This window comes from Equus asinus, chromosome 10 (genome assembly GCF_041296235.1).
Source record: "Equus asinus isolate D_3611 breed Donkey chromosome 10, EquAss-T2T_v2, whole genome shotgun sequence".
In the NCBI taxonomy this organism is placed as follows: Eukaryota; Metazoa; Chordata; class Mammalia; order Perissodactyla; family Equidae; genus Equus; species Equus asinus.
This window is the reverse complement of record NC_091799.1, coordinates 44,508,511-44,533,238: the sequence shown is the minus strand read 5'-3', so window position 1 is coordinate 44,533,238 and position 24,728 is coordinate 44,508,511. Positions and strand designations below refer to the sequence as shown.

The 24,728-nt window shown below is 46.9% G+C and overlaps 1 long non-coding RNA gene and 1 pseudogene across 3 annotated transcripts in view; one reads left to right on the top strand and one right to left on the bottom strand.

Moving 5' to 3' along the window:
• The window catches only part of LOC123289377 (uncharacterized), a 41,164-nt gene that overhangs the window by 13,552 nt on the left and 2,884 nt on the right, over positions 1 to 24,728 (bottom strand). For 2 of the 3 annotated variants that reach the window (XR_011506333.1, XR_011506335.1), the window contains exons 2-4: positions 11,753 to 11,850; positions 904 to 5,418; positions 367 to 433 (exon numbers count right to left, since the gene is read on the bottom strand). This is a non-coding gene — a long non-coding RNA (uncharacterized lncRNA). Of the gene's footprint in view, positions 1 to 366; positions 434 to 903; positions 5,419 to 11,745; positions 11,851 to 24,728 lie in introns of all 3 variants that reach the window. The other variant, XR_011506334.1, reaches the window with a different exon arrangement.
• LOC139046481 (small ribosomal subunit protein uS14-like) lies at positions 11,912 to 23,578 on the top strand (annotated as a pseudogene).

The window sequence follows — 24,728 nt, the reverse complement described above, 5'->3', positions numbered from 1 at the left end:
CAACCAGAAAGACCTACCACTAGAATCTACAACTAGGTACTGGGGGGCTTTGGAGAGGAGAAGAAAAAAAAGATGGGCACAGATGTTAGCTCAGGTGCCAATCTTTAAAAAAAAAAAAAAGAAAAGATCAACCTTCTTGTAACTTCCCTGTCCTGAAACCTTAGAAGTCATGGGATACAGCCACTCAAATGCCCTCTGCACCAGTGCCGTCTGCCAGCTTGCAGCCTCTGCTCATCCACCTCCGGTTTGAGGGAGCTCGGCCCCGCTCAGGGAGCCCTCTCCTTCCCTGGGCATTTGGAAACCAGCCTCCCTCCTGCAGCTCTCCCCCCACCCACCGGCTCTGCCCTCAGGGCCCACAGACTGCACCTGCTCTCTCTGCCGGGGCAGCCGCTCACAGACAGGGACCAGGCACCTCAGCTTGCTCTTCTCCTGGCTGCAGCCAAAACAGGTCATCAGACACAGGATGCTCTGCCCTGTGAGCACACAACCCCCTCTGTCTTCCCTCTCCTGTTAGCACATGAACCGCCTTATTCCATGGACCCCATAGGAGGCCAAGGACATGTCAATAATAATAACCACTGCCAGTGAGTATGTGTTCACCATCTGCCAGGCAACTTGACAAGTGCTCTGTTTATATTTCATCTTCAATACCATCTGCAAGGCGGTCATTATTACTCCCATTTCACAGACAAATAGACTGCCTATATGCATGTCTGTCACCCCAGCTGAGAGGACAATTGGAGGAATCTGGAGGATGATGTGATCAGGGAGAACCCAGGTGTGGGCCAGGGTCAGTCCCCGGCTCCCAAGCCCCAGGGAGGGTGGAGCTCAGATTATATAGAATCTGGTTATGTACACAGGCCTTAGGGGCCAAAGACTTGGGCTTAAATCTCAGCCGCTTACCAGCTGTGTGACCTGGAGCAAGTCACTTCGCCTCTCTGAACCTCCATTTCTTCATGTGTAAAATGGAGCTAGTAGCATGGGTGCAGAGGCCCAAAGGCTGCAGTGAAGAAATGAATGTTTAGCACTGTGCGTGGCACTTGGCAAGTTTTCAGCAACTGAAGCTAATACCAATATTATCATCAATAGCATTATGGAGAGACCATACCCAGGGCTGAGGCAGCTGTGTTTCATAGTCTTGCCCTCCCACGCTGAGCCTTGTCAGACCAACAGCTTCCTGCACCCCTGCGTGGCCCCCAGCAAACGCCTGACATCCACGTGAGCTCAGATGTGCTAATGGGGGTGGGCGTGAGGAGCTGTGACAGCACAGGCTGCTCCTGTGGGGAGCCAGGCGTCACCCATACTTCTCTCCAGAAAAGAGAGAGGGGAATGGACAGGAAATAAAGGGTGAGGGGAAGTGAGAGCTGGCAAGGAAAGAGAAGAGACTAAGAATGCAGTCCTCTCACTCCTGGGCAAACACAGTTCTCTGAGCCTCCACGTGTGACTGTGAAACGGGGTACTGACACCTCCCTGCTGACCCGGGAAGGGATGAGGGAGTGCTGAACATGGGGGCCCTGCCAGGGTAGCCACAGGAGTGCTCAGGGAGTGTCTGCTCCCAATGGGTTGCTTAACAGCTCTCCTGATGGGCTTCCAAGCAGCAGTCAATAAAAACAACATAATAATCACATAATACTTACTGTTTCCTGAATACCTGCTCTGGGCCAATCCCCACAGCCACCTTTGAGGACGGTGTCATTATCCCCATTTGCAGATGAAGAAACTGACAATTAAGCGGGCAGCAGGGGTGACATGCCCAAGGTCACTCAGCTAGTAAGCCAAGACACCAAGACTGGCACCCAGATCTGGCTGAAGCCCAGTTTTGTTCCCTGACACCAAGCTGTGGAGCCCACGACCCAGGCCCAGGGTGCAGGAGCCTTTGGTGCATCTTCCATCCCAGCACAGGACCTGGACCACGACCGCTGTGCATGTGGAGGAGCACCGGAGAGAAGGCGAGAGCCCTGAGTTCTGGTCCCCTCTCTGCTGCAAAACAAGTGCACAGTCATAGGCTACTCCTTCCCCCCCGGGCCTCAGTTTCTCCAGCTGTACAGTGGGGATGTTGGAAGTCAAGACTCTTGGGGGTCCCAGCTAACTCTCTGAGATTGTGCAGACAGCAGCAGGAACTCAGAGGAGGAAAACTGTCCTAAAAGGGAACAGTGCACCGTGTTTCTCCAGGCCTGAATAACCACCGGTTAGTTAAGCCCCAGAGCAGCAGGGCAAGTTATCAGGATTATTATCCCCACTTTACAAGCAGGAGGGTGAATGAGAGCGGGATTGGCTCCAGGCTCAAGGCAGGGATGGGATCAGTAAAAATCTAGACACACTACAAATTGCTTCAGGATTGGGGGAGGGGGCAGTAGAGGGAAGGGGGAGGCCTCGACGGGGAGACACCACATAGGAATGTTATTTCTGATCCTCATGGAGTTGAAGTCCCTTCAAGGGCATCTGAGCCAGCTCTCTCTGTGCACAGGTGGACAGAGGCCCAGAGAGGGGGAGAGGCTGACCCAAGGTCACACAGCCAGAATCGCAGACCAGGGCACACAATGCCATGGGCTCTCAGCTGAGGCTGCCCTGATGGGGGCTGGGAGAGCTGGGCTCCCTCCGTGGCCCTCCCCAAATTCCTAGAGGCAGCAGCCAGCAGTAAGCCCCCAGGGATTACATGTGTGCTAATGGCCTGGGACAAAGGCGGCAGGATAAGCTCCCTGCTCTGCAGACTAAACAAGGAGCAAGAAGCCAAGTCAAACACAAGCTGAGGTTTTGTGCCTGCCAGGCTGGTGGGCCAGACGTGGCCCAGCCTCCTGGGGGCCAGGCCCTGTGCGACTGCCGGAATCTGCTCTGGTGCCCCTTCCCCCCTCTGCCACCAAGGGCTGGACGGCAACATGTCCACAACACGTGACCATCCCTGTTTGTGGCAGAGAAAGCACTTTCGCCACATTGCCCCAAGATGAAGAAACTGAGGGGCAGAGAGGAAGGGACATACTGGTCCCAAGTCACACGGCAAGTCAGGCAGGAGGCCGGGACCCAAGGCCTCCAGAGTCTCCCAAATTCCTCCTTGAATTAATGTAGAGTGACGCATGGACACCACAACAGAGGGAAATGCAGTCCTCCACTTTCTACCCAAAGCCTCGTGTCCCTGACGTCTCACTCGAGTTCACGAGCACGGGCTTTGGTGGCAGGGAGGCCCGGTTCCAGTCCTGGAGCTGCCTCTTTCTGGCCCCATGGCTTTGGCAAAGTACTTCACCACTCCGGCTTCCGTTTGCTTATCTTGAAAACAGGAGAAACCCTGGTACCCGCCTCACAAAGCTGTTGGGATGATCAAATGAGTTCATGGATGCAGAGCATTTTACTCCTGGCTTGGCATACAGTAAGCACCCAATTAGTACTGTTGCTACTAGCAACTCTGGCACCAATCTGCAACTCTGGCACCAATCTGCTGGACGGCCGGGGCAGCGCCCTCAACCTCCCTAAGGCTCGCATTCTTCTCTCTCAAATGAGATGCCGGGAAGATTTCTTCTACCTCCCCGGCTCTGTGGCCTCTATAGCAGCTCTTCTCAAGCCAAATGAAAGCACGGACTGCAGGGTAGGGGAACAGCTGGGGGCCTCGCTCACATCCCTGTTTGCCTTCCTAGGCCAGGCTGCTTGCCCCGCCCCCAGGCCCCACACCCCTGCTCCAGGGTGCTCTGGATGTGGGTCCCACGGCAGGCAGTCTGTCCATCCCCACAGCCACCACTGAGGCCCTCCTGGTGCTGCTCCGGAGGTGTGTGTGTGACCGCAAAGTATGAGGCCTCGGGCCTCGCAGCGCTGCGGGAAGCTGGAGGTCAGGGCTGAGGAAGAGGGTCGGGAACGTGTGGGGGCTGCAGAGAGAACATCACACCCCTCTCCCTTGGCAGGGCTGCCCCAAGGGGACAGGGAGACAAGCCCTCCCTGCCTTGTTTCTGGGAAAAGCAGCTGGGGACACAGGCATCCTCCTACCTCCGGGGGCTATGGGGTCAGTCTTAATGGACCCCCTCAGCCATGTGTCAAAGGGGCCCTCTGCACAGTCCTAACCGCACAGGGACTGTTCTGAATGTTTCTGAATGCAGCTTCCTTTCTACCACCTAGAGTTCACTTCTGCAAAAAAAGAACGATTTTACTTCAGGCCTGCGGCAATTGTTGTTCCTTCTCTTCTGGTTCCCAAGAGGAGCAAGAAGAGATCCGCCTCGTGGGGATTAGGGCGATCCTGCCCTCTCCCAGCGAGGGAGGTGGGACCAGGCCGCGGGAGGAGATTACCCGCCTGCCCTGCTCACCTGCCTGGGTGTCAAGTTTAAGCCCCTGGAGGTTTGTGTAACACTGTTCAGGAATCTCAAAAAACAGAGACCCTATTTGTGGGATTACAGGGTGTGGAGACATTCTCGCCTTTCACACTGAGGCCTCGGATGGCTGCCAACCGCACTCAGTCCTGCCAGTTGCTGAGCCCTGCTTTGCACAGAGGCGATGGATTCCAGTCTACTAAAAGCGAGCCACGTCCCAGGAGCCCCTAACCTTTAGAGCACACTCTACCATTGACCAGTTTGGACTAAAAAAAACGTTTCCAGACACAAGCTGAGAAAATGCTGGGCTGCATTAAAGGCTCTGCTCCTCCAGGTACTTGCTGGGTGACCTGAGGCGGGTCACTTTCCCTCTCCGGGCTTCCATTCCTTAACCTGTTACCAAAGCATAATATGCTCCAGCCACATCTGCTGTTCATGATTGGGTGAAGGTGTTTTCTGAAATGTAGATTGTGGCACAAACTCAAGGGCTTATCATTGTCAATCTTATGGAGTTATGTGACTCTTTAAACTATCTATAACTCTGATAAAAATAAAAACTTTCCTTAAATGATGTGTTGATCCCTTCAATGCTATGCATCTGTGGGAGCTGGGGTGTTATTGTCATTTATCTCCTGAGCAATTCCTTTAGCTGTGCATCTAATAAGCATTTGCTTAGTACCTATTTTGTTTCTGGTGCTACACCAGGTCCTGGGTTGGGGATACGGGAGCCAAGACACATGTGTCACAGTGTCTGCCTACAAGAATCATTGAAGGTCAGTGCTAGAAAGCTCCTCAGCATTTGTCTGACCCCACCCTCACTACACAGAGAAAGAAATCGAGCCCCAGAGAGAGGCAGACACTTAGACAATGTCACACAGCTTTAGTGGCAGAGTCAGGCTCACATCTAGACCTCTTGACTGCTGTGCGAGCACTTCCCCCAAATCAAGCGGACTCTTCACGGTATTGCACTGATCTCACGCAGACACCACTGTGCAACGGTCTCACGATTGGTTCCACGGCAGCAAGCTTCAGCCGGCTGGATATCTGCTTCAGGAGGCATGTGCTGAGCTTTCTGGAGACACACAGTCAAAGTCCACTGAACCCAAACCTCCAAGGCATTCACCAAAAAGATCTGAAACAACAGAAATAAACGAATTGGCATTGCTTTGTCTCAGCATCTTGTGAGACGCGTGAGAATTCTCAGGGAGAGGGCTGCCGCCTGTATCATGGGGAAAATCCCAAATCATTCCGTGGAGTTGGGCACTATTCCAACGGCTACGAGCGCCAACATCTGCATGCCCCAACATCTCTTTGTAGCATCACTTCCTGGATCCTTTTTGTGTGGTTTGATAGTCTCGTCTTTGCCACCTTGAAAAAAGTACTCTATCTCATCGAATTTCAGTTTTTCCTATCCTTTTTTAAAAACTAAGAGTCACCAGCATTAGACTAGACCAGGGGTTCTTAACCAGGGGCAATTTTGCCCCAACCCCGAGAGGACATCTGGCAATGTCTGGAGACATTTTTGGTTGTCACATTTGGGGTGGGTGCTACCAGCATCTAGTGGGTAGAGGCCAGGGCTGCCGCTAAACATCCTACAGTGCATAGAACAGCCCCTCCCAACAAAGAATTCTCTGGTCCAAAATGTCAATGCCACCGCTATTGAGAAATCCTGAGCTAGCCTCTTTGGCTGCAAAGGACAGAAACCCAAGTCCAACTTGCTTAAGCAAAGAAAAAACAAAGTGGTTATTGGAAGGATATTATCATTGCTTTAAAGAAAAAGAAAAAGAGCTAAAAAACCTCCAGGATGGACACACCTTGGCGACTAGAATAAGTAATTCGACTCCCATCTGCACCACTTCTCCTTTCTCTCTGTCTTCTTTTTGTTCTCATTCTTTTCATGTAACACAGGACTAGCCACCCCAATCATACCCCAAGCTCATATCTACACAGCTTCAGAACCAGAGAAGAAAAGGTCCTCTTCTTTCCCAAACCCACTATCACAAATCCCAGAGAAAGATTCTGATTGGTCAAGCTTGGGTCACATGCTCATCCCTTGAACCAGTGACTAAGACCAGAGAGAGTGAAGTACTACACAATGATTGGCCTGGCCTGAGCCACACGCCCACCTCTGGGGCCAGAGGAATGAAGTCTGTTTCCTGAAGTGGGTGAAGGGGTTCTAGATCAATAAAAACAACAGCCACCACAGCATGGAACAACAGAGAAGGTGCTAGACTAAGAGTCAAACATCTGGATGCTATTCTTGGCTCTTCCTCTAACTTGCTGTGTGATCTTGAAGAAGTCCCTTTTCCTCTCTGGGCCCCAGTTTCTCACCTGTACAATGAAAGGATGGACCAGAAGTCAAAGGAATCTCCCACCCCTGACATTTGATAACTTTTGGCTGGTTGTTAAGTATTATTCGTCACCCCAACAGTGATGACGTTTGAAAACACTTGCTAAATCCACCAAGCTTTTAGATTGCTTGTTCCAAGACAAAATGTAGTCTAGAAATATCGAAAATTTCTTCAGATTTTTGAAGTTTAGTTATTTTATCTTTCCCAACTTTTTAATGATAATGAAAACAGCATGAATATGAAAATATATTCATATTTTCAAAAATGGTCCACGTACTTTTCAATTCTTTCAATAATATTCCACAGCTATGGGGAAAATTTGTAGGACCAAAAAAACCATTTACACATTGCTTTTTCTCCTAAAAAATAAATTATTCATGATTAATTTTAAAAAGATCAAATATGTGAATAAAATCTGCTTTCAACTTGGTATATAAATTTTATGTTAAGCCTTATTGTGAAATGTATATAATCGAAAGAAATAGATGGTGTTGAGAAATCCCCAACAAAATGGAAGATAAGGCAAAAACTTCAATATCACCAACCACTCATTCATTCAGTAAATATTTCCTGAGTGCCTACTATGCGCCAGACACTATTCAGTGATCTGCCCCTGGGTACCTGACATTCGAGTGGATGCAGCTACGTTCTAGTGACTGAAGAAGGATTTCTAGAATCCTAGCCCATCATCAACGAGATGACGTCCATACCTCTCAGCCCCTTGCCAACCTCTCCAGCTCCAAGAGAACCCCCACTCACAGCCTGCGCCTCCACAAACAGACCTCACCAGCTCCCTTACACCCTTCTCCTTCTCCTCTTGCCTTCTCCACATTTGCAACACCTCCTCTGGGAAACCTCCTCGGATGATTTACATATAGAGTTCTCTAGGAAAAGGAAAGGTGCTTATTTATCTAGGATTTTCAGAGCTTGACAATCATTACACACACATGTGTGCATGCGTCACCTCAAACCTGCTCTTAGCTCCTCTATTCCTCTTCTCACTAAGTGACACCCCCATCCTCAGTTGCTCAGGCCAGGAACCCCAGCATCACCTTCAACGGATCCCTCTCTCTCGCCTCTCACATCCAACCAAGGCTCGTCAGGTCTACCTCCACACACACCCTCACCTCTGGAAGAATCGATCACTTCCCTTGGCCTAGATCAATCTGGCCCCTCCCTCATAGCCTGGGTAGCTCATACTTGGAGTTCACTTTAATCTTGATCCCCTTTAGGAAGCCTGCCTTAATTCCTGCCCCTGCAGGCTGGGCTGAGTGTCTGTTCTCTGGGTCGTTCAGGTCTCCTGTGCTAGTCTATATGGTAAGTGTTCTTCTCTTCTATTAGGCTATGCACTCCAAGACGGCAGGGTCTTATTCAGGACTGCATCCCCAGCCCCTAGCCTATGGCCTGAGATGTGATAAGTTACCACTAACGACTTTTTAAGTAAATGCAAGAACAAACTCACTTGGAGTCAGAAAGCCTGGATTCTACTCAGATCTGCCCCTAACTAGTTGGGTCACTATGTACCTAACTTCTCTGAACCTCAATGTTCTCATCTGTGAAATGGTCATAATAATTCTCCCAGTCTACCTCCAGGGTTGAATATAAAAGTCAAATGAGATAATAAATGTGAAAGCTATAACCTCTAAGTTGTTTTATACATGTAAGGGGTTATTTCTAAATGTTTGGGGTTTTTTTTTTTGTTTTTGGGTATTTCCTCTGGGTTATTTCAGATATAAGTAGGTATTGCTTCTACTTGTGAATTTCCTGTAGGTACAGAATTCAAGAAGAAAACTGTTGCTGGGGTTAGCCTGGTAGCGTAGTGGCTGAGTTCGCACACTCCACTTCAGCCCAGGGTTCGCCAGTTCAGATCCTGGGCACAGACCTACACACTGCTCATCAAGCCATGCTGTGGTGGCATCCCACATAGAAGAACTAGAAGGACTTACAACTAGGATATACAGCTATGTACTGGGGCTTTGGGGAGGAAAAACGAAAGAGGAAGATTGGCAACAGATGTTAGCTCAGGGCCAATCTTCCTCACCAAAAAGAAAGAAAGAAAGAAAGAAGAAAAAAGAAAAGTGCTGCTGCTGCTTGTCTCTGAGAAGATTTAGAAGTTAAATGTTTTGATTTTAAAAAATGGTTAAGAGAACATCTTTGATACAAATTGTATTGGAGGCATTACTAGAAATAACCTGTCACTTGAGTAACTAATACCAGGTTGGTACAAATTAAACAAATTAACCCTTTATAATTTTGGTATAAGAGGAAAGAACTGACAGAATAGAATATGAAACAGAAGAAATTCAAAGCAAGCTTAAGTTCAGCTTTACACCTACGAAATTAGCAAAAACATTTTAAAATGATAACTCCCAATGCTATTGAGGTTCCAGAAAAGCCAGTAGGCACACCCACTACTGTTGGAATATAAATTGTTCACTTCTTTGGAAAGCAAATTGATAAGATCCATCAAGAACCAATAATTGTACTCTTGGAAATCTATCTTAAGGGAAGAATTTAACAAATTAAAAAGGCTTTGTGCACAAAAACATACAGTATTACCCATAAATAATCAAAAAGTGCAAACAACTACACCAGTGGAGAAACGGTTTGGTAAAGCATGTTGCATCCACCATATGGAATATTCCCTAGCCATTAAAAGCAGTTGTTATGCGCATGCGCCCATGGCACCCTTAGTCCTGCTGAATGGCTTCTTCGTGAGCAGGGGAGGGCCAAGCTCTCAGAACAGACCCTTGCTCCAGTCTTCCAGCAAGTCAAGGTCAAATTCCCCAAGATGTTCCCAAGGAAGGTGTTCAGACAAGCCAGAGCCCACGACATACCATGCGGCAGGGGCTTGGCAGGAGGTGGCAAGGGGCACTCTATCATTGCAGGAGCTTGGTAACTCACTGTTGACTCTGCTCACGATGGGGCTGTCCACACTCTGCTGGCCTTGAAGGAGACTGTGGACGCCTGGAGCAAGGCTGTGTCTCCAAAGCTACCTCCCTGACAAAATTAAGAGGATGGCCAGATCTCTGGGGAGAAGGAGTCAAGCGCATTCAAAGAGGCTGGGAGGGCCTTTGACCCCATGCTCCATGCAACTGTAAGAGAGTCTCAGTGAACTGTGCCTCCCAGTATTCAGGTGCTTGTGTAGTACCCTCTCCTCACCCCTGGACCAGTCCCGGGACTCACTTGTAACTATCGAATATGGCAGAAGCGATGCTGCTTGCCTTCTGAAGCTAGGTCAGAAAAAACTTTCCAACTTCTACCTGGTCCTCTGGGCACACTCTCTGAGAGCCCTGGGCCACCACGTAAGAAGCCCTGTGACTGCCATCCTGGAGAAGGCACATGTAGGCTCACTGGTCGACAGTCCAGGAAAGCTCAGCCTCACAGCCATTCCCACGAAGGCATCACACATGTGAGCAATACTGTCTCGGGTCCTCCAGACTAGCCCATCTGCAAGCTGAATACCCCCAAGCGACCCCAGTCAGTGCCATAGGGAGCAGAAGAATTAACCAGCTAATTGTAGCTGAAATTCCTGACCCACTGCGGGACATAATAAAATGGTTGTTGTTTGAAGCCACTACGTTTGGGGGTAACTAATATGCAGAGTGCATAACCAGGGCACCACTCTTGGAGGAGGCTTGAGAATAAACTCACCATTCCAGAAACAGGGAAATGAAGGTAAAGAATCAAGCATTTATCCTGCCTCTCCTTTGTGAACTATACTTCAGAGCAACCAAATAGTTGAGGAGATCAAGCTCTTCTTTATAGAATCACAGCTAATAAATGGAGAGGGAACATCAGAACTAGAACACCACCATTTTGAAATCCCTGATAAAATAATAGCGTCAGGCAACGATCATCAATGATTGCTAAAACCAACAGGCACGAGGCCAGTGAGGAACGTTACAACGGACAGATCAGGCTGAAAACACCTCAGCCCACTGATTAGTATCTTCGTAAGAAGCCAAGACAAGAGAAAGCCTGGCATTAAGTGCCACCAAGAAGGACACAGAGCACCAACGCGGAAACCTTCCTGCCCCCAAATCAAACCTGAAACTGATAGCACTTCTAGATTTCACCCCAGGGACCAGAGGAGCACGGTAAATGCCCCCCCCCCCCAGAATGTAATCAGCAAAACCCAAAACATGCAAAACCACAGGACCAAAAAACCAAGTTTCTTCAAAATATATATATTTTTTAAAATAGAGGAAGAAGAGGAACCTACTGATTAAAAAGAGACTTAGGAGATATATCAACCAAATTCAATGTGTAGACTACCTCTGGATTCTGAGATATATATATATGTATATTTTTTTGAACACTGACTGGATATTTGATGATATTAAGAAATTATTGTTAATTTTTAGGTGTGATAGGATATTGTAGATAATTTTTTTAAAGAGCCTTTATCTTTTCGAGATAAAAGATACACGTATCCCAGAAGCAACTGAGATTTCTTTCAAAATCATCCAGTGGATGGGGCCCGTCCTGTTGCCGAGTGGTTATGTTCCCACGGTCCACTGTGGCGGCCCAGGGTTTCACTGGTTTGGATCCTGGGGGCCAACATGGCACTGCTCGTCAGGCCACGTTGAGGCGGCGTCCCACATGCCACAACTAGAAGGACCCACAACTAAAATATACAACTAGGTATTGGGGGGATTTGGGGAGAAAAACCAGAAAAAAAATCATCCAGTGGTAAGGGGGTAGGAGTGGATAGGGTATAGAGGAAGCAAGATTGGCCATATATTGATACTATTGAAGCTAGGTGATGCGGATGTGAAGGTTTGTTATACTAATATCTTTACTTTTTGTGTATAATTCAAATTTTCATTTTAAAAAACATAAAACCCTAGCCAAAAAAAAACTGGGGAGAGTTGTTTCTAGCGATGCGTCTCTGAGTGATTTGAGTGCAAGAAAGACAGTTTTTACCTCACCAAATCCCCCTGCACTTACAGGACTAGAAACCTACAGAGGCGTCTGAAGTCACATTTTAAGGATGCATAATGGAGGGGGGTTTGGAAAGGGAACGAAATTATTAAGGAGGATTATACTGTCACCATGCCACACAATGGGGATTGCTGCTTTTAACTGCTTTAAACAAGTCTTACTTCATACCAGAGCTTCGACTCAAGAAGGCGTCGCCATGGGAAGTGGATCCTGCCGGGAGATCAAATCTTTCTTCCTGGCCGGGTCTTTGAGTACATGCTCCTTCCCTGCACGGCAAGAGAACGGAGGCGGCTCTTAGAATGCTCTTGAAATTCTTTTCCCCTCTTCATGGTGTCCTTGCAGCCAGGTGTCTTGGAAGGCCCAGGAAGGAAGGCGCCTCTGGATAAAGTGGCCGTCCTGCCTGAGGGGCTGGGGCCCCAGGCCACGTTCTGCCTTTCTGTGGGTCTCTATCCTCCAGAAGCAATGAGAAGCAGGATAGCATAGGGTCAGCCAGTGGACCCAGGACACAGCTGGTTCTGCAAGGCACCAGTTCTGCGACCTTTCACCTCACTGCACCCCTGAAAGCAAGACGGGTCACCAGCAGCTCTACTGGAGACACCCACAAAAACTTAGCCAGACTTCTTCTCTTGCTGCATCTGCTCAAACTGGCCCTGTCTGATCCGGAAATATGGCCTCAGTATGTGCTGCCAGTTTCTGTCAGTACTTGAAGGATACAGGCTTCATCAAGTTGGACTAAGTGATCCTCCGTGAATGAATTATCCAAGACACCTACCTGATGAAAGAGACAAGGCAAGCTCTTTGTACACAGACATATTTTCTAATCTTAAAAGAAAAAAGTAGGGATGATAACTTCCAGCTCACGTTGTTGTTGAAAGGATAAAATCAGATAACACATGTCATGTGCTCAGCATGGGTCCTAGCAAGAGTCAGCTCTCAATAAATGGTTATTACTATTATTTATTTCTCCATAAAATGTGGATTGGATCTAATGCTCATTAAGAGCCCTAACTCTAATGTTTGAGGGGTCATTCATTTATACATCAAGCATTTCTTGCCAAGCCGTACACGAGGAGCTCGTGCTAAGGTGGAGACATACCTGACACGGGAGTTGGGGGCCAAATACAGCATATAAGGCAAAAACTCCGCATACTCAAAATTACTCTCGAAAATTCCTCCGCCATCAACTGACCTCCCAATCATTTGCTCCCACATTCAGAGGAGCTATGAGAGGCGCCTCTCGGGGAAAACTGCCTCGTCTGGGCCTGGAGTGACAGTGGCTAACGATCTTTCAGGAGGTGGCATCTCGTCTCCTCCCAGGACTCAGAAGGTAAAAGCCTTAACCTCGCCTTCATTCAGAGCAAAGCTGTGCTCCCTCCATTGCCTCTGAGCCCTCAGCCCCAGTGCTGCATGAGAAAATGGAGAGCAGCTGCAGTGGTCACCTTCCATCAAGTTCAGGGCCACCATGAGATGGTCATCTCCCAGCGACTGGGAGAATGCTGCTTTGGTAGGCTCCCACACCTCCCTGTGGCAGCCAGGCCCCCACGACCTGTTCTCATCATTCTACACAAATGTACTGATCACCTTCCATGGGCAAGGTGCTGTGCTGAGCATTGGCAGGAGTGGGTTAAGCCAAAGGGGGCTTCCCCCAGGATGGTACAGACGTGGACCCCAGCCACAGTAAGGATGGTCAGCAGGGCCACAAGAAGGGCCACAGATGGGCTATGGGGGCTGGAGGACAGGAAGAGTGCCCTCACCCCACCTTCTTGGGAGGTGATACTGGACCTGACCCTTGGAGAATAGGCAAGATCTGAGGGGCACAACATTGGGAAAAGGGTACCCGGGGATAGAGAGACAGCATGAGGCAAAGTCTGGAGGCATGAAAGATGGGCCGTGTCCGAGTAATAGAACGTGGATCATGTGGTTGGTTGAAGGCGGAGGTGAGGCTGGAGAGGTCAATGGGGCCAGGTGGCAAAAGGCCATAAGGTCAGGCCGAGGAGAGTGGACTTCATTGTGCAGGCAGCAGAGAGCCAAAGGACTGGGGCTGGCCTTGGAAAGAGGACTCCAGCTGGGGTGAAGCTTTCCTGTCCATACCTGCCCACACTCTCTCGTGGGATGCTGCACAGCACCCTCCCAGGTTTGGAAAGCCCCAGCTATAAATCTTTCAGCCTCAGGATCAATCCTTTCCATAGTGGCTTCAGCAGCAACTCTAGGGCCAAGAGAGGCACCCCTTTAGGTTTCTCTACACAATTACCCTTGACCTGTGGAGATACCACACCAAGATGGAGCGGGAGTGGAGGAGGAGATGAAGGTTAAACCAGGAGGAAGGGCAACTGGCAAAGTGACAGACTAATAACCTGAACAAAGCACCTAGGAATGCTGGATAAACATTGTTTTAGTCATTTTAAATGTGTAGGAAATGTCGCAGGAAAGTAAGGGCATTTCCAAGATCAAAACAAAGGGAGAGCTGAAAACCAGAGCAGGCAGGGCTCCAGCAGCCCTGCAGAGCAGCTGTGAGGGTCGCCGTGGGCCAGGGGCTTGCCTTCCAAGCACGGGGGAAGCTGGGTAAGGACCGCGCTAGAAGGCCCCTTGGGAGTCTCACTGTGCGTACTTCTGAGTCCCTGGCTGTCCTCTGCTTACAGTGCTTGGAAAAGCCAGGAACATTCTGTCTACGGAGACAACTGGGACCATGGAAAAAGCCCATGGCCTGGCTCGGCCTCTAACCTCCCACATCTTCCCTTCTCTAATCCTCCACTGTATCATCTTTTAAATGGAAATCATGCCACCACAACTGACCCCACAGCGTTACTGTGAAAATTCACTCATTCATTCAACCAATCTGCATGCGCAGGGAGTATGACAAGTGCTGGGGTACGGTGTTGAACGGGATAAGAGCCCTGCCTTCCGGGAGCTCACGACGTAGTGAGTGAACAGATAGAATAGGGAACAATATGGAAAAGAGGCTGTAGATCTATACGCACTGGGTAGGGAGGAGGGTGCTCGCCCCAGGCTCGGCCAGGAGGGTTGGCAGGCTCTGCGGGAGGCATTGTCTGAGCTGGGTCAGGAAGAACGAGTAGGAGTTGCTCACAAGAAGGTGGGGAGGGCAATTCCAGGCATGAGCAGAGTCCAGAGTCTGAGGCGGCACTGCATGTACAGGGAAGTACACGGGGCGCAGCGTTACTGGGCGAGAAAGTGCAGCTGGTGGGGGAGAGCAAAGCGCCATCAGGGACACAGCTCACATGGTTGGAAGATGAGAACTTGCGTAGGCTCAAATAAAACTCATGTGGATTTCAGAGAAACTCCCTCCTTGCAATAATTCCAGAGTGCCATCAGAGTAGGAGGCAGGCTACTCCTTTGAGTTAACCTGGGTTCCTCAGAAAGCAGAGCAAGTGTCAGGGGACTTACGAGCTACTTTTTTATCAGGGAGCAGGAGTGAGGGACAAGGGCAGTGAAGCAGGAAGGAAAGAGGGCCAGTACAGGCATATGTTATGGAGATGGGCACTGCTGGCTGCACCTGTTATTCAAGCTCATGGACACGTCCCCATGCAATGTGCATCTCAGGTAGGTGACCAACTGTCCTGGTTTTTGCAGGACTGAGGGATTTCCCAGGACATGAGGCTTTTAGAGCTAAAACCAGGGAGTCCCAGGTAAACCAGGATGTCTGTCCACCCTAGTCTCAGGACTGTCTTCAGGGGGCAAAGGGGAAGAATTTATCCACCAGTTCTCTTCTCAGTGGTGGAAGTTTCTCCCCTGGAATGTTAATTCTCCCCATATTTCTGAGTTATGCATGTATGGCCATCATATGGGTCTTACAGGAGAGTCGATAAGAAAGCCCCTGGGTGGAAGGAGAGAGATATGCAACATGGGCCTGGATAAGACACTGTCAGGCTGAGCCTATATGAAGTTGGTGTCCACACAAAGCTAGCAACTGTGGCAGCAGCTGGAATAAGAGATGGTGAGGCTGAGAAGATCTCAGCTGCATCCCTAATTCAAAGACATTAGTCCTGGGCAATCCTCTACTTTCACATTGTGAGCCCTCAGGAGTGTGCAACAATCAGCCTGGTGTCTTGGTATCCTGCCCCATGTCCATAATAAACAGAGCAGATAAATACTCCTAAATTACAAAAATCCTATGTATCAACTGGGAAAAGGGGGAAAGGAATCCCAAGACTGTAAAGGATTACAGGTCATTATTAGGTGGATATCTTTAACAGGTGTGGAAACAAATGACAAAATGCTGCAATAGGATCTAATCCACAAAGCAATGGGGAAGAAACATTAACCAGAGTTGCTTTGAATCCAGATCCCTCATCACTTAAGCACAGAATTCAGAATTGCTCTCCTAATTCAATCTGAAGCCACTGGGTGTTCTTGTGATGGTACCCCCATATGCCTCCTCAGCCCAAAGGCAGTAGCACAAACCACAGGAGTGGTTGGGATTGCTCAAAGAAAGTCTATAGAGTAGCAAGAGCTGTAAGACAAAGATGGATCCTGAAGAACACTACCATTTAAGGAAAGGACAGAAGAGGAGCCCACAAAGGAGACAAGAGTAGAATAAGGAAAATTCAGTGTTGTGTGTACCAAAGGAATCGTACCAGAAGGAGAGACTCCTCCACTGTCAATGCAGCAAAGAGTCAGAGAAGGCCTGAAAAGCTTCTAATGGGTTTGGCTAGTAGGGGTTCATGGTGTTCCTAGAGAAATCTAAGGTGGGGGGCAGAAGGCAGAGCACGGGGGTTGAGGAGTGAATAGTCAGTGAGGAAGCAGGAATGGTGAGTATAGACCATTCTTTGAAGAACTTTGGATAAGATTGGTAAACCACTTGAAAGGCGGATACAGGAAAGAAAAAAGATAACTGCTATAACAAGGTCCTGGAGAGATCTGGAGGGCATGCATGAGGTCCAGAGCACAGGTGGACAGATTGGCCTTGAAAAGAATGAGGGCTGTTCTCAGAATGAGATAAAGGGAGTGATGCTGGATTTGAGGGTAGGAAAGTGGGAAGACAAGGGAAGGGCACATGTGATGGTCTCAATTGCTCCATGAAGTAGGACATACAGAGAGGGATGTGGGAAACTAAAAATGGGGTATGAAGAGTCATTAAAAGAAGTGGAAGGATGAGTAAAAGGATTGGCAAGTGACACTAAGACCCTGGCTGAGACTGAAGACCTTGGACTTGCTGCTATATAGTAGTGATTTGCTCGTTCATTCATTTACGAATTCACTTACTTTGGGTCACATCAATGATTATTGATTCCCACTGGGAATAACAATCAGTGACTTAGTTTTGGCCACACAGACGCATGTCAGTCTCATGAAGCTCAGAGCTCCAAGCTATCAGCAAGGATCACGACTTCATCATGCCCATATCTACTGAATGATCTCTTCCTCCACCACACCTTCCACCACTGGGTGGATGTTGATGACCTCCAAATCTCTAATCCCAGTCCAAGCCTTTCCCTGGGCTTTAGACCAGCATACACCCAACAGATACCTCAATCTCAACATATCCAAATCCACGCTCACCATCTTCACCCCAAACCTGCCCCAGCAAGGGAGTGAATCTCCCTCGTGTACACAATCTGTATACACAAAGACACCAGGTTTCCTTTTCAATGTCTACTCCCTTGCTTGCTTCTAAAAATTCCATCTCCAAAAGCTTCTCCTTGAGGTCAGGAATCATGACTTTCACGGCCTTACCCACTTGAAGGCCCAAAAGAAATGTTTAAATGTTCAACGCTCCTCCACCAGACTGCACACACACACCATGATTCACTCTAGGCCACTCCAATTGACCAGCAACACCCAGCACTGAAGCTTCCTCCTGACACAGCCCAGCCACCAGCTCAGGGGTCCTGCCAAAGAACTGATGTCAGTACTTGAGATCAGGGAACAGAAGAAATAGATCTAAATTCATATCATCACCTTATCTTAGCCAACTACTTCCCACCTCCCAAAGCCAGGCTACAGACACAATTCTACTATAAAGCAAATTAGACCACAGCCCAGCTGGAATAACAAATGGATTTCATCCTCTCTGCTAGCTCAGAGGAATTAATTATGTCTGCCTGAAGTTGCAAAGGATTGTGGAAACCTGACCATGTTCATTAGGAAAAAGTGTGCTGATTGACTGGTCATGTCTGCCACAGGGACAGGCATGAGACTGCGGAGGTAACACCAGTTAGGGAGAAATTCACATGTGAAAAGGCCTCATTAGACCACAGTAATCCATGTGAGTCGATGATGGCTGGGACTAAGGTAGTAACAGTGATGATGCAGAGAAGTTTCAGATCCTTGATTAGTTCTAGAGGGACATTTAACAGGACTTGGGTATAAGGGGTGGGAGAAATCAAGAAATCAAAGATATAGCCAAGATTTTAGGCCTGATAATCTGTGTGAATGGGGACTATTAACTGGAATAGGGAAGGCTGAGGGAGAGTTTGAAGATGGGACAAACCAAGAGTTTGATTTGGGACAAGTTAAGTCTGAGACACCTATTAGACATGCAAGTGAAAGTACTCAATACGAGACTGGATGCTTATGAGTCAAGATCCAAGATGAAGACAGAGCTGGAGATAGAGTTTTGGGAGGCACTGCTGCATAGAGTGTATTCAAAGCTTTGGGCCAGAGGAGATCAAAAGCAGAGAAGAAGTAGCTAGAAAAGAGGATCTACGGCCAAACTTCCAGCACTCTGACATTCAGAAGTCAAGCAGCAAATGAGGCCCCCAGCCAAGTAGACCACAAATGGGCAGCCAAAAGCATATGACATTCCAGAAGCCAAGTGAAAAAAGTAGTTCAAGAAGGGAGTGCTCAGCTGTATCAAATGCTGCTGAGACATCAAGTAAGGACAGAGAAGTGACCACTGGAGGTCATTGGTGACCTCATGAAAGCCAGTCCCAGAGGACTGGAGGGAAGAGAAGCCCAAGCAGAGAATAGAAGGTGAGGAAGCAGAGATGCTGCTGTGGAGGACAGTAGGGAAACAGGACATCAGCTGCAGGAAGGTCTGGGGGAAAGGCAAGGCTCTGGCAGCAGTGGGATGATGGAAGAGGTCTGCATTTTGTTGGGAGTGACCTGAGTGAACAGAAAGAAACTGGGGGTATAGCAGAGATGGGAGAATTGAAAAAACAAGAGGCCAGAGGATCCAGCTCACAAGTGAAAGTGGTATCTTTTGGTAAAAGCAGGGTACTTCATCTGCGGCAGTATGAAGGCAGGCAGGAAACAGGAGCAGAAATTCAGACGAACTGGAGGTGTGGAGGGAGGAGAAGGGTGTTCCTGCCTAACCACTTCCATCTTTTCAATGAAGTCATAGGATGAAGATGGCAGAGGGACGTGGAGTGAACGGCACCTCCTGAGAGGCCCTCCCAATGAGATGGGGAGGAAGGAGGTAAAGCTGTGAAAAAATTGTGTTGGGGAGCAGGAAGTGAACACCGGGAGAAGGGTGGTAGGATTGCTTAACAAGATTGAGTGCTCACTTGAGATCTGTGGTCATGAATTTAAAGCGAGACCAGTTGGTCTAGGTTTGTGTTTTTCTCCCATGATGTTTCCCTGTTGAGTTCAGGTATGGAGTAGGCAGATATATAGGCTTTTGCAGAGAGCAAATATAAAGGAAGTAGAGTAGAATAAGGGGATTGGGCCTGTTTGAGAAGAGTAGCTATCATAATGAACCACAGAAATAAGCTGGTTAAGGAAGGAAGTGAGAATATGAGGGAAGTGACAGACAGTGAACAAGTGGGAGGGTCAATGTGTTGGACGTCTTGATGAGGTGGTGTGGAAATATTGCCCCCAGGGTGCCGGAATGAGAGGAGACGACAGTCAGAGAACAGGATGCCTACATTTTTGGTAATGATATGGTCATGCATAAGACAAAGGGAATAGGTGGCTGGGGTGGGATAAATCAAAGGAGGAGATTAAAGAGGAGAAGATCAAAGAAAAAGATGGAATTGAGAGGCCAACATGTTGCATGGCTCATCCACATGGATGTTGAAGTCACCAGGGATGGTGTCAGGAAAAAGGATAGTCACGCAGACAGTGTGTCAGTGCTAAAGACACTAAGGAATGAGGGTAAAGAGTGCATTAGTGTGAACTTCAAAGGAGTGGAGTTTTGAAGAAAGAGGAAGAAGGAATGGATTTAGAATCAACAATAGAAAACAAGGAGGTCCTACTTAACCTGCCCCACGAAACCCACCACAGCACCTCCATGCCCTCAGGTTCCAGCGTTTAGGAGGAAAGACGCCCTCCACTTGAAAGGGCTGCAGAAGAAACAGCTTCATGGGGAGACATCCTGCTCTCATTTGGTGCAGAAAGGGAAGGGAGCCCTCCGAGAAGAGGCTAAGGACACTGGAGAGAGTGTAATCAATGGCCACGAGTCCCCAAACCCACAGAGGAAGAGCTTGGGAGTGCCCGAAGGAGTGGAAATTGAGTCAGATTAGAGACTGTTCAGAGCAGCACAGGGATTAGAGTCCCATCGACCTGAGGAGCGTGGGGTTTTGGAGATGACTGAGGTAAACAGGCGTGCAAGGCACTCTAGTCTGAGGGGATCCGGGGAAAGATGGACTTGAGACAGAAGGCGTCTGGCTGGTGGGCAACAAGTCTCTTTTGTCCCAGCAAGCAGTACAGAAACCACTGAGTGAGCCCCTCAAGGAACTGCCGGCATTGGTGTTTACCATGAAGGCTTCTGGGGAGGAGCCATCCGCCCCGACACTGGATCCTTAGGGCCACCTTTCCTCTCTGGTGGCACAGTGCTATGGCAGGCTGCAGCACAAGCTACACAGAGCCTGCCACTTAGCCCTGGCTGGTGCAGCAGTGTGGCGGGCGGGCTCCCACATCACTCCCCACGAGCGCCATTCACGTAAACACCAGGGTGGCTACTCAGTTGGGGTCCAGAGACCGACCTCAAGCTTTCAGGGAGGATTTTAGTTTTTCCATCTTGATAAGAATCTTAACAAATAATAAAATCAGATTCTGTGTCATCTACAGGTAGGCTTACCAGAAAAATTCAAGACTCACAGTTAAACTGAATTTCAGATCAACAACAAATACTTTTCTAGTATAAACATATCCCAGATACTGCATTGGATATACTTATACTAGAAAATTATGCTTTATCCCTATTGCCACATGATGTCAGTGCCTGTATTAGTCAGAGTTCTCCAGAAATCTGCAGGGTGAGCCAGCAAGCTGGAGACTGAGCAGAGATGGTGGCTTAGCTCCAGTCCAAGTCCGAAGGCCTGAGAACCTGGAGAGCCGATGCTGTAGTTCCAGTCTGAAGCCTGACAGGCTCAAGATTCAGAAAAAAAGCTGATGTCCCAGTTGGAAGGCAGTCAGGTAAGAAGAATTTCTTACTTACGGAATGATCTTCCTTTTTAATTCTATTCAGGCCTTCAACTGATTGGATAAGGCCCACCCATATTAGGGAGGGCAATCTGCTTTACTCAGTCCATCAACTTAAATGTTAATCTCAACCAAAGACACCCTCACAGAAACACCAGAATAATGTCTGACCAAGTATCTGGGTACCCTGTGGTCCAGTCAAGTTGACACACAAAATTAACCATCACGGTCCCCATGTTTGCACTTTTGTGATGGGATGGGACCAAGCAGTAGTACTTGAATTGTAATAGTTAATGAGAAAAGAGAGGCAGACCTAATCTCAAGGCGAGAACTGAAGCTGAAAAGCTATCACAACCCGGCAAGAAGCCAGCTTTTGGAAGTTCTGATGGAGGAGCGCTGTGGGAGCACCGAGTCATCCCACGCACACAGCAGCAAAGGCGTAATGGGTTCAAAAGCACCTTCCCCTTAATAGGCCCCCCGCAGTGACGTTCAAATAGCCATTTAGTGTCATCAAGGAAAGATCCATCACGCTAAATGCACTAGCTTGGACGTTGACGGGTTCTGTTGTATTGTATTTGTTTGTAAATTTGTTTTGGTTTTATTATTTATGAGGCAGTTATACCTAGTTTTATATCTGTAGATATTTAAAATGCATTAAGCTAAAATATATTTAAGTCATCATTGGGGAGTCCAGAGATTTTCGTCCCTTTAAATGGGTCCATTGGACTATTAGTCTTAGTTTGAGAAACACTTATACATAATTTAAAAGTATTTTTGGCCCTTTTTTAGGGAATTTATGTTTTGGAGAATTTGTAGAGTTCATTGAACTAGATATTATTAGAGAGTTGTTTTGTTTTTTTTTTTTAGGAAGATTAGCCCTGAGCTAACATCTGCTGCCAATCCTCCTCTTTTTGCTGAGGAAGCCTGGCCCTGAGCTAATATCCATGCCCATCTTCCTCTACTTTATATGTGGAATGCCTGCCTCAGCATGGCTTGCCAAGCGGTGCCATGTCCACACCCGGGATCTGAACCGGCGAACCCCGGGCCACCGAAGTAGAACATGAGAACTTAACCGCTATGCCACTGGGCCGGCCCATAGAGGGTTTTTTTAATAACAAATTTTTTAAGTGTGTACTATGTGCTACACTGGATTTGAAAAATATTGCACATCGTATCTCAGATATACACAAAGCATTTTAGCAAATAAAAGGCTCTGAGAAACCCAACAGAAAAAGATGTCAAATGCTGTTTCGTTCAGTGTTCCCCAACACTGAGTCTTATTTGAGCAAAGACTGCCTCTATTGCAGCATCTATTAATATCCTAAGGAATAGCTGTCTTTGAAAAACACCCATCTACAACACTGTCTAGAATAGGTATGTTCTATTTATAGAATATTTCCAGGGATATTTGTACCAAGGACCCCCCTAGCAGTCTAGTGAAGCCCATGGACATCTTAGAATAATGTATTTAAATGCATAAAATCAAATATAAAGGATTACAAAGAAATCAATTATACTGACAGTAAAGTACAGTTTTCAAAATAACTTTAAAACAAATGAGAGTTCCTGAAGGAGAGAAAAGGAAGAGGGGACAGAAAAAAGTATTTAAAGAAATAGTGGCCAAGGACCACATATTGTATGATTCCATTTATATGAAATATCTAAAACAGGCAAATCTATAGAGACAAAAAGTAGATTAGTGATAGGGAAGTGAGGTTGAAAGCTGGAAGCTGAAAAGAGCAGGGTTTCTCATTGGCCTGATAAAAATGCTCTAGAATTGATGGCGGGGATGCATGCGCACGTTCACGTCTATAATAATATACATTTAATTGTACACTTTAGATGAGTTACCTATATGATATGAAAATTATTTCTCAATAAATAATTTTTTAAAAATAACGGTCAAAATTTTTCCAATTATGTTGAAAACTATAAGTGCATAGATCCAAGAAGCCCAATGAATTCCAAATAGAAGAAACATGAACAAAACTACACCAGGTGCATCATAATCAAACTGCTCAAAACAAATGATAAAGAGAAAACCTTGAAAGCAGTCTGAGAAAGAGACACATTATATACAGAGGAAAAAAGATAAAGATGATAGCAGTTTGTTGCTGAAAGCAATGCAAGCTGGAAGACAGAGCAAAATCTCTAACATATCATAGAAAACACTAGCAACCTAGAATTCTCCACACAGTGAAATTATCTTTCAAAAACAAAGGCAACACAACGAGATATACCACTTCACATCCATTAGGGTGGCTATGATCCAAAAAGTGGACACTGACAAACGTTTGCAAGGATATGGAGAAATTGGAACCCTGCTGCCTTGCTGGTGGGAATGTAAAATGGTGTAGCCACTGTAGAAAACAGTTTGGAGGTTCCTCAAAAGATTAAACATAAAATTACCATATGATCCAGTAATTCCACTCCTAGGTATATACCCAAAATAACTGAAAAGAAATGTTCAAACAAAAACCTAGACACAGTAGGTGTAGTCAACAATAATGTATCGTATACTTAAAACTCTAAGAGAGTAGATCTGCTATTAAGTGTTCTTACCATAATAAAATAACTTTTTAAAACCTATATGCGGATGCTCATAGCAGCACTATTCACAATACCCAAAAGGCAGAAACAACCCAAATGTCCATCAACTGATGAACGGATAAACAAAATGTGTACACACACAAAGGAACATGATTCAGACACAAAAAGGAAGGAAGTATTGATACAGGCTACATGATAAACCTCAAAAACGTAAGTGGAAGGAGCCAGTCATAAAGGACTACATGTTGTGTGATTCCACTTCCTACTCCACATTCCATTATGAAATGTCCAGAATAGGCAAATCTATAGAGACAGAAAACAGACTAGGGGTTGCCAGAGGATGGGAGCAGGGAATAGGGAGTGACTTCTTAATGGGTATAGGGTTTCCTTTTGGGGTGATAAAATATTCTGCAATTATAGTGGTGATGGTTGATAATATTGAGAATAGACTAAATGCTGCTGAATTGCACACTTTTTAAAATGGCGAATTTCATGTTTTGCGTATTTTCTCACAATTTTTAAAAACCACAATAAGATACACTGCACGCCCGTTAAGATGATTAAAATTAAAAAGGCTAAAGAACTAACCATACCAAGTGTTGCCAAGGACGTGGAAGAACTAGAATTCTCCACCATATCACTGGTAGGAATGCGTGTTACAATCACTTTGGAAAACAGTTGGTGGTTTCTTAAAAAGTTCAACGTACCAGCTACCATACGGTCCAGCCATTCCTCTCCTAGGTATCCCAAGAGAAAGGAAAGTACATGTCCACAGAAAGACTTGTACACAAATGTTCATAGTCATTTTACTGTAATAGCCAAACATTGGAAACAAGCAAAGTCTATCAAGAGAGGAATGGTTAAAAAGAATTGTGGTATATCCAAACAGTGGAATACAATACAAAAAGAATGAGTTACCAACACATGCAACGATCTGGAAGAATCTCAAAAGAATTATACCGAGTGATAAGAAGCCGAAAAAGATGAGTACCTACTCTATGATTCCATTATATAAAATCTTAGGAAATGCAACTTAAGCTACACTGACAAAAGCAGATGGGTGGTTGCCTGTTGACTAGGTGATGGGAAGGGCTTGACGAGAAGAGACAGGAGAAAGGAGTTTCAAAAGGACACAAGGCAACTTCTGTGGGTAACGGATATCTACACTATCCCTTAAGATGGTGGCAATCATTTCACAGTTACATACATATATATATATATGCCAAAACTTATCAAATCGTATGCTTTAAATATGTGGAGTTTACTCTGTGTC